The 14,000-nt window shown below is 42.4% G+C and overlaps 1 protein-coding gene across 1 annotated transcript in view; it reads left to right on the plus strand.

Moving 5' to 3' along the window:
- The window catches only part of GRID2 (glutamate ionotropic receptor delta type subunit 2), a 1,015,350-nt gene that overhangs the window by 936,629 nt on the left and 64,721 nt on the right, over nt 1-14,000 (plus strand). The window lies entirely within an intron of this gene.

Raw genomic sequence — 14,000 nt, forward strand, 5'->3', positions numbered from 1 at the left:
TGAGGAGAAAGTTCCAAACAGATTATGTATTGTAACATAAACATTATTATAGACATTGTTAACCAGCAGGCAGCTAAAATACTCTTGGGGGGAAAAGGAACCGCAATTGATAGTAGCATGTGTTCCAAAACAAAATATATGGCACTGATCAAAGAGAAACAGAAGTCTACATTCTGAAGTAAAGGATGCCTGATAGAATATTTGTACTTCAAGGCTGACTAAGGGACATCTGCCCGTTTTCAAAATTGATCCTTCTTTTGCCAGCATCTTTCTTCATGTCAGATCTGATTCTGTTTTGTTTGTTTTGGGAAGACTTACAAAACATGTTGCCAAGAAAACTGCAGAGTGTTAATGCACTGCTTTACCGGATACTCCCTCCTTTATACACTCTCTGTATTATCTTTAGCGTTTCAAAACATATTAAGTGTGGTCTTCAACTACCCGTTTCATAGGGTGCTTGAGGGTAACTGAGGCACCATTTCTTGGGTAACTGAAGGTAACTGAGGGTAACTGAGGGACCGTCCCTCTGAGGGACCGTCTCTTGACAGTCACATCTACGCGACCAGTGGTGGGATTCAGCCAGGTCGCACCACTTCGGGAGAACCGGTTGTTAACTTACTGAGCAGTTTGGCAAACTGATTGTTTGAAGAAATTATTAGGGCAGAGAACCGGTTGTTAAATTACATGAGTCCCACCACTGTACCCGACCCAACAGAGCAGGAAGGCAAGGAATGTTGTGAGTCCCATCCCCTAGGGCAGGGGTCTGCAAATTTGGCTTTTTTAAGACTTGTGGACTTCAACTGCTAGAGTTCCGCAGCCAGCTTTGCTGGCTGAGGAACTCTGGCAGTTGAAGTCCACAAGTCTTAAAAGAACCAAGTTTGCAGACCCCTGCCCTAGGCAAATACAACTGGTGAGACCCAGAAGAGGAGCCATCTCCATAGTGGCTCCCTCTCTCTGGAACATCATTCCCCCAGAGATTAGAATGGCCCCCAACTCTTAACACTCTTCCGGAAGGTGCTGAAGACATGGTTCTGCCAGCAGGCCTAGGAACGCAGAGTAGGACCAAGCCCATTAAATGGCTTGTATGCATATGAGTTATACAAACACACACACACACACACACACACACACATACATATATATATTTGTAAGGTGCCCTGAGTCACCATGTGTGAATAGGCGGCAATATAAATTTTCATAAAATAAAATAAAATACACTTCATATATGAAATACTGAATCCTTATTAATACTAATCATATTAGTATAAATTAAGCTGTTCAATACAATTTTCAAAACTAATGGTCAAAGAATAGCATGGTGGCCTAGAGGTGAAGACGGTTGTCTCCCACTCGGAAGGCTGAGAGTTCAAGCCTAGGCAGCGGCAAATGTTTATCAGGGTGCAAAGAGAAAATATCTGCTGTGAACTCTGTGTAGGCATTAGGAACGGCATTCGGCCAGTAAACGCTCAGCCCCATTAGTGGCCATGACTCCACCCCAGATAAAAGGATTCAAGAGTCATAAAAAGAAAAAAAATGCTAAAAACCTATTGAAAGAAAAATACAGATAGTCCTCGACCTATGAACACCATCAGGACCAGTATCTCCATTGCTAAACATTGCAATCATTAACTGAGTTGCACCAGATTTTATACCTTCTCTACCGTGTTCCTTCAGCAGATCACATGGTCATTAAGTGAACCAGGCTTTCTCCATTGACTTTGCTTGTTGGAAGCCCCCTGAGAAGGTCACAAATGGTGATCACGTGATCCCTGCAACCGTCATAAATACATGTGGGTTGCCAAGTGCCCAAGTTTTGATCACATGACCACAGAGATTCTGTAATGGTCATAAGTGGACAGACTACTAATAAGTCACTTTTTTCAGCAATGGGTGTAACTTTGAGCAGTTATTAAACAAATGGTCATAAATCCAGGACTACCTGTAATATCCGATTCACGGTAGTAAAAACTAGAGGAGGAACATGATGTATCTCTATATTTTGGAAGGGTGGCATAGATAATAATCTACAATGCAAGAAAACATAGCTCCTGATAAGGGCTGGCTAATTGATATAGAAAGTCTGTAGGTGTTAAGTCTGCTTCCAGATCTAAAGTATTTAACATATATGCACACATTCATCTTCTTTTAATGACCAATAATCCCTTACGGTGCAGTGGAGTCTGGGCAACTGAATGGAGCTGATTGTTTACTGGCCGGATGCCCTTCTTATCGCCAATGCGGAGGTTTTTTTTCAGCAGATATAGTCTCATTGTGCCCAGAGAGAGAACTATCTGCCTCTACCTAGAATTGCAGTCACAGCCTCCTGATTGTGAGGTGAGAGCTCCATCACCAGGCCATCACACCACTCAAACACACATGCACACATTATTCTTAGGAAAAGCAACTGTATTCAATTGTTATATAAAGGACATCTCAACTGATAAGTACCATTGGACGTATGTCAAGTTAAAGATATGTGAGACCATACCCGATGAATTCTTAAGTGCCACAATACTTTTAAAAAAACCTGTTTGTCATTAACATATAAGCATGGCTTGAAGTAGGACAGGGGTGTCAAACTCAAGGCCCAGGGGCCGGATCTCGCCCGTGAGATGCTTAGATCTGGCCCATGGGGCTTCCCTGAAAACAGCGAGGGACTGGCCCGTGGTGCTTCTGCCAGTGAAAATAGGCTCACAAGCTCCGTTTTCAGCTGCCACAGCCACCTGCAACCTTCTGCCAGTGAAAACAGTGCTCGGGAGATCCACCACAGGAGTGACATTGAGCTGGCCACGCCCCCTGACCACGCCCACCCCAGGTCAAACACAACCCGTGATGCGGCCCTCAATGATATCGAGTTTGACACCCCTGAGGTAGGACAATTAAGAATTGAAACAGGCACTAACCATCCCAGTCTGTTTTCGCAGTGTAAGAAAATGCAACCGTTGACTTTAGATGCATTATCTCGAGGCAAAAATTTATCCTTACCCTAGCAAAGGTGATTCAGGTACTCTCCAGTGTTTTGAAACCAAGAGCAAAGAAATGCCACTGTGCTTCCACTGAATAATATATAAACAACAAATCGCTTCTGCTAGGAGTAGACTCAAAAAAAAAAAAGTCCCCATGAATATTCACTCTGTGTAAGAAGCTTACCAACGCTGAGCAGGGAGCAGATTAAACATTCTAAATGTACTCTAGCTAAGAAAACAGCAAAGATCTTTTCTCTAGAATTCCATGCCAGTATAATTCTTAGAATAAGAACTGACTCCAGCTAATAATACAGATAATTTTTGACTTACTCCTCTTGTTGTGTCTTGCCCGCTCTCACAGCAGCCGGGGCCTTCTTATCTGCTCCCAAACACGGAGGAATGTATGCCTCCCGGCCCCAGTCCTGGCTCCATGCCCAGACAAGCTGAAGAGGAGGGGGCACCTCCCGGTCCCAGCCCTGGCTCCATGCCCAAGCAGGCTGCAGAGGAGGGAGCAACCCCCAGCCCCAGCCCTGGCTCCATGCCCAGGCAAACGGAGCAGCTAGACCCCTCCCCCTCCTCCACAGCATGTGAGCCTGAGGAAGGTTTATTTCCAACAGCTGCTGATTGGAGTGACCCTCGCATCAGAAGACTGGATAGGCGGAGGCAACAGAAGGAAGGGAGGGGCAGGCCTTAATGAGTGCTGAGTCATGGAGCCACACCCCATGGCCTATATAAAGGATCTGCTTTCTGGCAGTCTCTGAGTCAGGCAAAGTCGAACTTATCTTGCTGAAGTCACTTTCTGGTCTCCTGCCTGCTCTGAGGACTTTGCTAGGACTTTGGGCAGAGCTGCAGAGGCAAGCCTGATTCGGATTTCCCTGACCCGGCCGTCAGCGGAGGAGTGGGACATGACACCTCTTCACTTAGTGACCATTCAGAGTTACAATGGCACTGAAAAAAAGTGACTTACGACAGGTTTTCAAACTTAGGACCTTTCACACTTGTGACCATTGCAGCATCCACATGGTCACGTGACCAAAATTTGGGTGTGTATTTGTGACAGTTGCTTTTTCCCCCTGCATCTTGTCATCACCATTTGTAACCTCCCCAGGTTGCTTCTGACTAGCAAATCTAGGGGAAGCCAGATTCCTTTAATACCTTTTGAAGTAATGTCTTAGTAGCTGCTTTAATACCTGCATGATTCACTTAACAACTGAAGTGATTCTTTTAACAATGTTCATAAAATGGGGCAAAACTCACTGAACAACTGTCTTGCTTGGTAATGGAAATTTTGGGCTCCATTGTAATCGTAGATTGATCTGTGCATTGCTTAGACCAGGGGTTTCCAAACCTTGGCAACTTTAAGACTTGTGGACTTCAACTCCCAGAGTTCCTCAGCCAGCAAAGCCAGCAAAGCTGGCTGAGGAATTCTGGGAGTTGAAGTCCAAAAGTCTTAAAGTTGCCACGGTTGGAGACCCCTGGCTTAGACCATAGCAACACACTGACCCCCCCTAGGACAGAAAATTGACAGTCTAAAGCAGGGGTGTCAAGGCCCGGGGGCCAAATCCCGGCCTGCAGGTGCTTAGATCTGGCCCACGGGGCTGCCCTGGAAACAGCAAAGGACTGGCCCATGTGGCCTCTGCCAGTGAAAACGGAACTCGCACGGGCCTCCCAAGCTCCATTTTTGCTGACAGAGGGTTGCAGGAAGCCGTCGCAGCTGACAACAGAGCTCAGGAGCCCATTTTTCCTGACAGAGCGCTCAGGCCCCCATAGGTACCAGACACGAGTAATGTAGAGCTGGCCACGCCCACCCTGGGCCCCCGAGGTCAAATGCGGCCCTCAATGAAATCAACTTTTGACACCCCCAGTCTAAAGCAATCTCTCTCAAACACTTTTTAGACCTTCACACTGTAGTTCTGCTACTAAGACACTACTTCTTTTGAAGTAATGTCTTAGTAGCTGCTGCTGCTGCTACCACCTATGGTTCATTGAGCTATTAAAAGGGGAAAGTGAGGAGAAAATGAATTATGTTGTCTGCAGCAGAACCTCCCGGCCACATAAAACACAGCCCTTCCTTGGAGATTATTTTTTAATTAATAGACAAAGGGATCCATTACAAAAGCCCCTATGTGGGGTGGGGGGGAAACACATTAAAATATGTAATGCACCACAAAATAGTGCTGGACTGCTGCAAATCTGGAAACAAATGAAGCTTTAATAATGCAGACCTCAAAATATAATAAATAAAATTAATAGCTTTGTGCCCAGCCCAGGCTGAAGTATGGATAATTAAAAACTGACATTAATTATCCAATTTTCCATAGTTGTTTAGAAGAACAGAGCTGCTTAGTGTCAAGTGTCCTACGCAGCTCACAACTACAGGTCTTCAAAAGTAGAAGGCCCTTGAAACAGCTCTCCTTCTCTCTAGAATGTTTACTTTAATGAGGGTTGGAGCAAAACCCTTCTAGCGCCCTCCATCTTACAGCCCTCATACACATGTTCCTCAATCTCTTTTGGAGTTTGCCCTTGATATTTAAATATCAAAGCCCAGTCTTTAACTAAAGAAGAGATTATGTTAACCCTCTGGGCCAGTGGTGAAATCCATTTTTTTTTTACTACCGATTCTGTGGGCATGGCTTGGTGGGCATGGTGTGGCTTGGTGGGTGTCGCAGGGGGAAGGATACTGCAAAATCTCCATTCCCTCCCCACTCTGGGGCCAGCCAGAGGTGATATTTTCCGGTTCTCCAAACTGCTCAAAATTTCCGCTACCGGTTCTCCAGAACCTGTCAGAACCTGCTGGATTTCACCCCTCCTCTGGGCCTATATGGAATTTCTCCCTTATGAAGATGTTGATTCAAATTCAGATGCTGGCTGGCAGCTGTGAATGACAGGTGTGATTTATGACCTACACTTCCAGTGCACATACACAGATCTTTTAAATATATTGTGTATATAAATAAAACAAGTTTTCCCCTGTCGAGATAAATATTTAACTGGATCTTACAAAATGGGTGCCCAGAAGATCATTCCTGTGTGCAAAAATACAGGATCTGAATGTAATCATAAACCTCTATTATGTTATAAACTATTACTTTTATTATAAGGTGTAACTAATAGAAACTTGCAAATTTGAATAAGCTCCATCCTCCCTGCCTTAATCTTTGTGAGAACCAAGAAGAATCCCTTTATGAGATGCTTTCTCAAATTACATTTCTATACTGGACTCAGATATCTTTTATCTCAGTGGCTCCTCAAGGTTATCTGTTCTATCTATTACAGCCTGCCAAACTTTCCATTTGCCCCTTCTAATATCAAACTGAATCAAGGCTGGGTTCCTAATGAGCTTTTTCTCATGCTTCCCCTTTCCTAGGACTAAGTTATCATTTCTCCTCCCTTAATAGTCCCTGCCCTTCTTCATCAAAGATATCCCCATATTTTTCTACAAAGCACCAAAGGTTTTGTTAACTGTAATTTTGAACCAAAGTAATGGTTCAATTCTTCTATATATATAAAAGCCAAATACCACTCACTCATCACCAAATCTCCAGAATGGTAAAGCCTACAAACTTGAATTTTGGCACATATGTTCCTCTTGGCTTCTAGATGCTCGCTAAGAAAGGATTTTTTGAAATGATCATCCAATCATTAGTATTTCATATACAGTATTGTATTCACACTCTCTGATGCTAAGGAGTTAGACATTCTACTCCCCCTCTCTATCTGAAAGGAACTCTATCCCAACTGCCAGTTACCTTATATTAACACATTCCGATGCTACCCCTTAGCTAAACCGGGAGTGGGCACAGCCAGCACATGAGTCATCTGGCCTGCGGGCTGGGACTCTCTGTTCCAACTGCCAGTTGCCTTATTTTAACATGCTCTGATGCTACAGAGTTACACATTCTACATTAAGTTAAGTGTCAAGTTATCACATCCGATCACATAGTTTCGTAGCGAAGCACGGGCGTCCAGCTAGTATGTATATAAATAAAGCAATATACAATATGTATATAAATAAAGCAAGTTTTCCCCTGTCGATGTAAAAGGTGATTGCTCATAGGAGAACTTTGATTTGACTAATTGTATGCCATTAGATAAAATTTTGTTTATGAAGCTGAAAATGCAAGTGAAATGGGTATGGTAAAATCCTGCAGAGTTCCAATTTCTGATTGCGGATTACCCTGATATACACCTGGACAATTTTCACAGCTGAATTTAGAAAAACGACTTATTATTCTAGATCATATGTAGAATTATACAGATGAAACTACAACCTGAACAGCATTATCAAGATGCCAGATTTGTTTTTAGCTTTGTAATTGTGCAGCACGGAGAGATGATGATGCAGCAAAGTTGCCCCTATAAACTTTATATTGAAATTCTGTTGTAATGGATTTCATAGTTTCAAATCCACATAATCCTAAAAACAACCAGGATTATCCAGAGAAATATTTAGGTTAATTAGATCACACACAAAATAGAAGAGGAAAATACATAACCCATAACCCTGTCTGGATTATGTACATTCATAGCACCAAAGGATCAAGGTTGTTAACTGGAAAAGCAACACAGATTAAGTTCAGGTAAACTGGAAGTATTATTTTATTCTATAGATATACAAAGAGTTGGATTATCTGGACACTCACGCTATGAGTGAAGAAAAGCTTATTTTGCGCATGTATTTCATGTTTTGTTAAGAGAGCCTTGGTCATTCCATTTTTTTATTTGGGTAAGAAAATATCTCTGAAACAAGAATAGCCCAATGGGTCATCAGTTCTCTAGTCAGCTTTTTAAAAATTCTGAGCATCAAACATACAGAATAAGTTTCCATAAGAACTACGTGAAATTTCATTCTATTGCATTATTTTAAAAAAAAAACTTGTTGGGGGGTGGGGGTTAAGAGAGAGCAGGGTCTAAAAACCCCTGTTTATAAGCTGCAATCCTTAATATTTAATGCAAACAATGCCAGGACTCATTTCTATAGAAGAGCACTTTATCTGACAGTTGTTTTTCCTAATCTCTGATGTTTCGCATTTCTTTAATTATGCTTTGATGAAGCATTTGAATTCTATACAGGCTGAGTATCTCATCTATCTAGGCTGACATCATCTAGAATAGAATAGAATAGAATAGAATAGAATAGAATAGAATAGAATAGAATAGAATAGAATAGAATAGAATAGAATAGAATAGAATAGAATTTTATTGGCCAAGTGTGATTGGACACACAAGAAATTTGTCTTGGTGCATATGCTCTCAGTATACATAAAAGAAAAGATATGTTCATCAAGGTACAACATTTACAACACAAATGATGGTCAATATATCAATATAAATCATAAGGATTGCCAGCAACAAAGTTACAGTCATACAGTCATAAGTGGAAAGAGATGGGTGATGGGAACGATGACAAGATTAATAGTAGTGCAGATTCAGTAAATAGTTTGACAGTGTTGAGGGAACTATTTGTTTAGCAGAGTGATGGCCTTGGGGAAAAAACTGTTCTTGTGTCTAGTTGTTCTGGTGTGCAGTGCTCTATAGCGTCGTTTTGAGGGTGTCAAATCTAGTGCAAGGGTGTCAAACTCAAGGCCCTCAGGGTCCTTAGATCTGGCCCACGGAGCCGGCCAGAAACAGCAAAGGACCAGCCCGCAGTGCGTCTGCTAGCAAAAATAGAGCTTGGCCTGCTCCCCATTTTTTGCGTGGACGGCCTCCTGCATCCTTCTGGCAGCAAAAATGGAGCTCAGAAGGGTTGCACGTGCCCCCCACCCCAGCTCCATTTTTGCTGGCAGAGAGATGCAGGAGGCCGTCCAGGCCAAAAACGGCATGGCGAGGGACACGTGTAGCCTCTGGGGCTCCATTTTCTCTGGCAGAGGGATGCAGGAGGCCATCCAGGGAGTCCATGTCACACTCCCATGGTCACACCCACCCACCCCCAGTCTCACACACACATACACACACACACACAAACACGACCCTCCAAGGTCAAACAAAACCCTGATGCGGCCCTCAATGAAATTGACTTTGATACCCTGATCTAGTACAAGATGGAAACCTGAAAAAATGTAATACCCTAATGAGCTCATTAACAGAACTGTAAAATGTCTATGGAGATTCTCAGTCATCCAGGTCAGGGGTCTGCAAACTTGGCCCTTTTAAGACTTGTGGACTTCAACTCCCAGAGCAAAGCTGGCTGAGGAACTCTGGGAGTTGAAGTCCACAAGTCTTAAAAGAGCCAAGTTTGCAGACCCCTGATCCAGGTCATGGTTGTTCCAAAGGTACTTTTTAAAAGGCAACTGAACTTTCTTGGTTTTTTCCTTGAAAATATTTTACTTCTCATCCAAGAAGCTGCTTCTGAACTGAACTCAAGAAGCTTCTTGGATGAGAAGCAAAACATGTTCAAAGGAAAAAAACCAAGAGTCCAGTTGCTTTTTGAAAAGCACCTTTGGGAGAATTGTAAAACAGTTATTTGGATCTTGAGACTGCATTCCAATTTTATTTTGCTTATTTGCTATTAGCCTCTTAGCAGGGACTTTTTATCACCTATGGTGGACATGTGATAAAGCAAAAGTATTTTGGAGTGTGATTCATATTTTAATACAGAAAATGTTGAAAATGAAAATAAAGATGAAACTAGAACTTTTCCTTTTGGGCCTAATGGAAAAAGACTTGGAGAAAAAATTTGGAACTTAGATACTATATACCAGTGATGGCTAACCTTTTCTAGACTAAGTGCCCAAAGTACCCAAACCCCCAAAATGCAATGCATGTGTGCCCCCTGCACATGCACCCCGCCCCCTGTGTGTGCCCTCTCCTGTGTGCATCCCAACACATGCACCTCACCCTGTGCATGCATGGGAGACCCCCGCATTCGCCCTGCTCCCCGCGCATGCACGAGTGGTCCCCGCATGCACCCCACCACCAGCACATGGGCGCGCAGCCTCCGCATGCACCCCACCCCCCTCACATGCACAGCAGAGACCTGAAGGCCAGCTGGCCGGAAGGAGGCGCACACACATGCACAGCTCATGTGCCCAAACAGAGGGCGCTGCATGCCACCTCTGGCATGCGTGCCATAGGTTCACCACCATGGCTATATATGTTGACAGCAGCAAGACTATTGTATGCACAAAAATGGGAGGACATTTCAATTCTTACCATGGATGAATGGTTGCAGAAGTTGATGGAGTTGGCTGAAACGGCAAAATTGACTACTTTGATTAAAGAAAAGAATGTAAGTAATTTTGTTTCCATGTGGAGACCATTTCTGAAGTTTGTGCTTGAAGTGGAAAAGAATGAAACTTTGATTTTGGGTTTTACCAGTTAGATTGATAGATTTTTATAGAAATGGCTTGTTTGTATTATTATTGAAAAACAAAAAGTTGTGATTTGATGTTAATGCCTTATTTTACTGGAACAGAGAGAGTCGGAAGTCAATGTTTCTTCTTCTTTTTTTCTTATCCTCCCTCATTTTTCTTCCCCCTCTTCCTCCCCACCGTTTTCCTATTTACTTTTGTATTTTGTATCTTATTTTATCTTATAACTCAATAAAAATGCTTAACCAGGCTATTAGCCTCTTAAATTTGCCTTTAAGAGGAAGTTAGAAAAATCACTTTTTTTTTTTACTTTGCTTCTCTTAGTTTAAAGCCATTCAGATGTTCCTGCGAAGATCAGATTGGTTGGGAAAGAAGCAGACCATTTGTGAAAAGCTGCTGAGATTATTTAAAAAATCCTATTAAAATGCACCCACACAGGCATGTTCTTAGACAAATTTTTTCAGTTTGAATTTTATCTGACAGAATTCTTTATAGTATCTGTATCAACTAGTCCTCTTCTGATTTTATAGCAGTTCCCCCTCCATAGTACAACTATTATAGATTTACAAGTCACATCCATTTTTATGGATGGCGTTGTTCTCCAAAGAGTCTAGCTGTTTCATTGGATGCCGTTTATATATTAGGAGATTGGTGCTCATAAAATAATTTAATATAGTTAATTGGACCAATTTCTCACTCTGCAGATCTTCATCTTTTTCATGAAGGATATTTTGTTAATTAATGAAGCGGGCTATAGGCTAATATTTTCTTTTTCACAATGTTAAATATTAGGAATGTGCTCTAGAGCAGGGGTCTCCAACCTTGGTCCCTTTAAGACTTGTGGACTTCAACTCCCAGAGTCCCTCAGCCAGCAAAGCTGACTGAGGAGCTCTGGGAGTTGAAGTCCACAAGTCTTAAGGGACCAAGGTTGGAGACGCCTGCTCTAGAGTTTACCAGATCCTTTTCAGTACTTTTCAGAGAGTTTGGAACTGGATGACATCATAAAAAGTACTGAATTTAAAGTTTCCCAAAAGTTTTAGAGTGTAGTTTATACGGGGAAGTCTGAAATGCAGAGCAATATTGCTTTGCCCTGCTTTTCCAAATACAGAAAACAGATGGATTAAAGGAAGGCAGGGGGGAGGAGTGACAGAACAGTGTAATAAGAGAAAATGGTTTTCTAGGACTCTCCATCCTACACTCAGGACATGTTATTAAATACATATTTTATTTCGGTTACTCTCTTTTTTGCTCCTGGGGAAGAAAGCTATGGCAAATCTAGATAGCTTGCTAAAAAGCAGAGACATCATCCTGCCAACAAAAGTGCGTATAGTCAAGGCTATGGTTTCCCCAGCTGCAAGGTGTGGCTGTGGAAGTTGGACCATAAGGAAGGCTGAGCGCCAAAGAATTGAGGCCTTTGAACTCTGGTGCTGGAGAAGACTCCTGCAAGTGCCTTGGACTACAAGGCAATCAAACCGGTCAGTCCTAGAGGAGATCAACCCTGACTGCTCTTTAAAAGGCCAGATCCTGAAAATGAAACTCAAATACTTTGGCCACCTAATGAGAAGGAAGGACTCATTGGAGGAGAGCCTAATGCTGAGGAAGATTGAGAGCAAAAGAAAAAGGGAACGACAGAGAACGAGGTGGCTGAATGGAGTCACTGAAGCAGTAGGCATGAGCTTAAATGGACTCCAGAGGATGGTAGAGGAAAGGAAGGCCTGGAGGAACATTGTCCATGGGGTCGCAATGGGTTGGACACGACTTCGCAACTAACAACAACAATATTTTTTGCTAGGAATATTGGAAGACCTTTGGTTGAGTGAAAGAGGTATTATTTCATCTTTAGATACTTCAACCTCCCTAATTCCCCTTGCAATTGACTTCTGTTCTTCAGCCCAGTTCAAAACCCACTTTCCCAATGTTTATTACAATATAGAGATACTTCTGATGAAAAGAGCTTGGCCTCATCACAAAGAATAGAGGAGAGAGCAAGCAGCAAAAGGAGTGAGCCTTTGGAAGTGGATGTTCCAGTAATGGCAGAGCATGGAAGGGCATCTTTCTAGACCCTGAGATTAGAGAACTCTCTAATGTGATAAAAGCACATGTGATAAAAGCACGGTATCTTTTACAGGATTTTTAACTCTTCCAGAAAAGACATTCTTGAGGAGGGCTGATTGAGGCTGTTGCATTCACCCAGAGTTATTCTCTGGTAAGATGGGCAGCCAATCAATTTAATAAATAAAAATAAAAAATTAAATGTAAACTTGGCAAGTTTATCTGATTGGTCCATGTCACAGGAGTTCAAGAACCAATCAGGAATTAGCACACTAATCTGATACTCTAAGCTTTCATCTCCCTCAATTAGAGACACACCTCTTCTAACGTATGGAGGATTATAGGCGATATCCTTAGAAAGATGATGTCACAGAAAGAGACAGGCCCAGTTCTGTTTCTCTGGATTTTGAAGGGTAGTAGAGGAAGAAGAAAATGTTGTGGTCTGCCAGCAGTCTGCAGAGCTGGCAATGGAGTCGGACAGCGATGAGGCTGAGGAAGAGTGTGGGCCAGTCCTAGAGGCTGGGGAAGGCCCAGATAAGGGCTCTGCATTGGAGGCTGAGGTGGGGCCAGGGCCATCTGGGAGTGATGTGCGGACTCCGGAGCCTCCAGAGGCTAACAGTAGTGAGGCAGAGGAACAGGAGGAGCCTGTTCCTAATGCACGCATGAGAAGAGCTGCCAGAAGGCAAGAGCAGCTCAAGCAAAGAGGATAACTTGGGAGTAGGGCCAAGAGATGATTGGCCCCTCCCATAAGGCTTAAAGGAACAGCAATGGCGTTTGGGCTTTGCCGGAAAACAATGTTGATAGCTTCATCTTCTTGCATTTATTTTTGTATCAGTGTCTTCTGAACTTTTGCCAAGAAAGGCCTTTGGCAGTTTGCCTAATTGGACCAAGGTTGGTGATAGGACTGAGGAATTTGTGTTGGGAGGAATTTGCTTTAATTTAGTTGAACTACGCTGAGAATGATGTAATTTATTTTTTATTTATTTTATTTATTTATTTATTTATTTATTTGTCACAACAGTATATATAAGCATAAGCATGAAATAACTATACGATATATAAGCATATATATAAGCATGAAATATCTATATGAATTGGATACAATCAAAGGGAACATTAGGACAGGAACGGTAGAAATACTGGTGCTCTTATGCACGCCCCTTACAGACCTCTTAGGAATGGGGTGAGGTGAATAGTAGATAGTCTTTGGTTAAAGCTTTGGGGATTTTGGGAAGAGACTACAGAGTCAGGTAGTGCATTCCAGGCATTAACAACTCTGTTACTGAAGTCATATTTTCTGCAATCAAGATTGGAACGGTTCACATTAAGCTTAAATCTATTGTGTGCTCGTGTATTGTTGTGATTGAAGCTGAAGTAGTCTTCAACAGGAAGGACATTGTAACAGATGATTCTATGAGTTAAACTCAGATCATGTCAAAGGCGGCGGAGTTCTAAATTTTCTAAACTCAAGATTTCAAGTCTGGTGGCATAAGGTATTTTGTTGTAATCAGAGGAGTGGAGAACTCTTCTTGTAAAATATTTCTGGACATGCTCAATTGTATTTATGTCAGAAATGAGGTGTGGGTTCCAGACAGGCGAGCTTTATTCAAGAATTGGTCTAGCAAATGTTTTATATGCTCTGGTTAGTAGTGTAATCTTTCTGGAGAAGAAG

The sequence above is a fragment of the Ahaetulla prasina genome, chromosome 8 (assembly GCF_028640845.1).
Source record: "Ahaetulla prasina isolate Xishuangbanna chromosome 8, ASM2864084v1, whole genome shotgun sequence".
Lineage (NCBI taxonomy): Eukaryota > Metazoa > Chordata > Lepidosauria > Squamata > Colubridae > Ahaetulla > Ahaetulla prasina.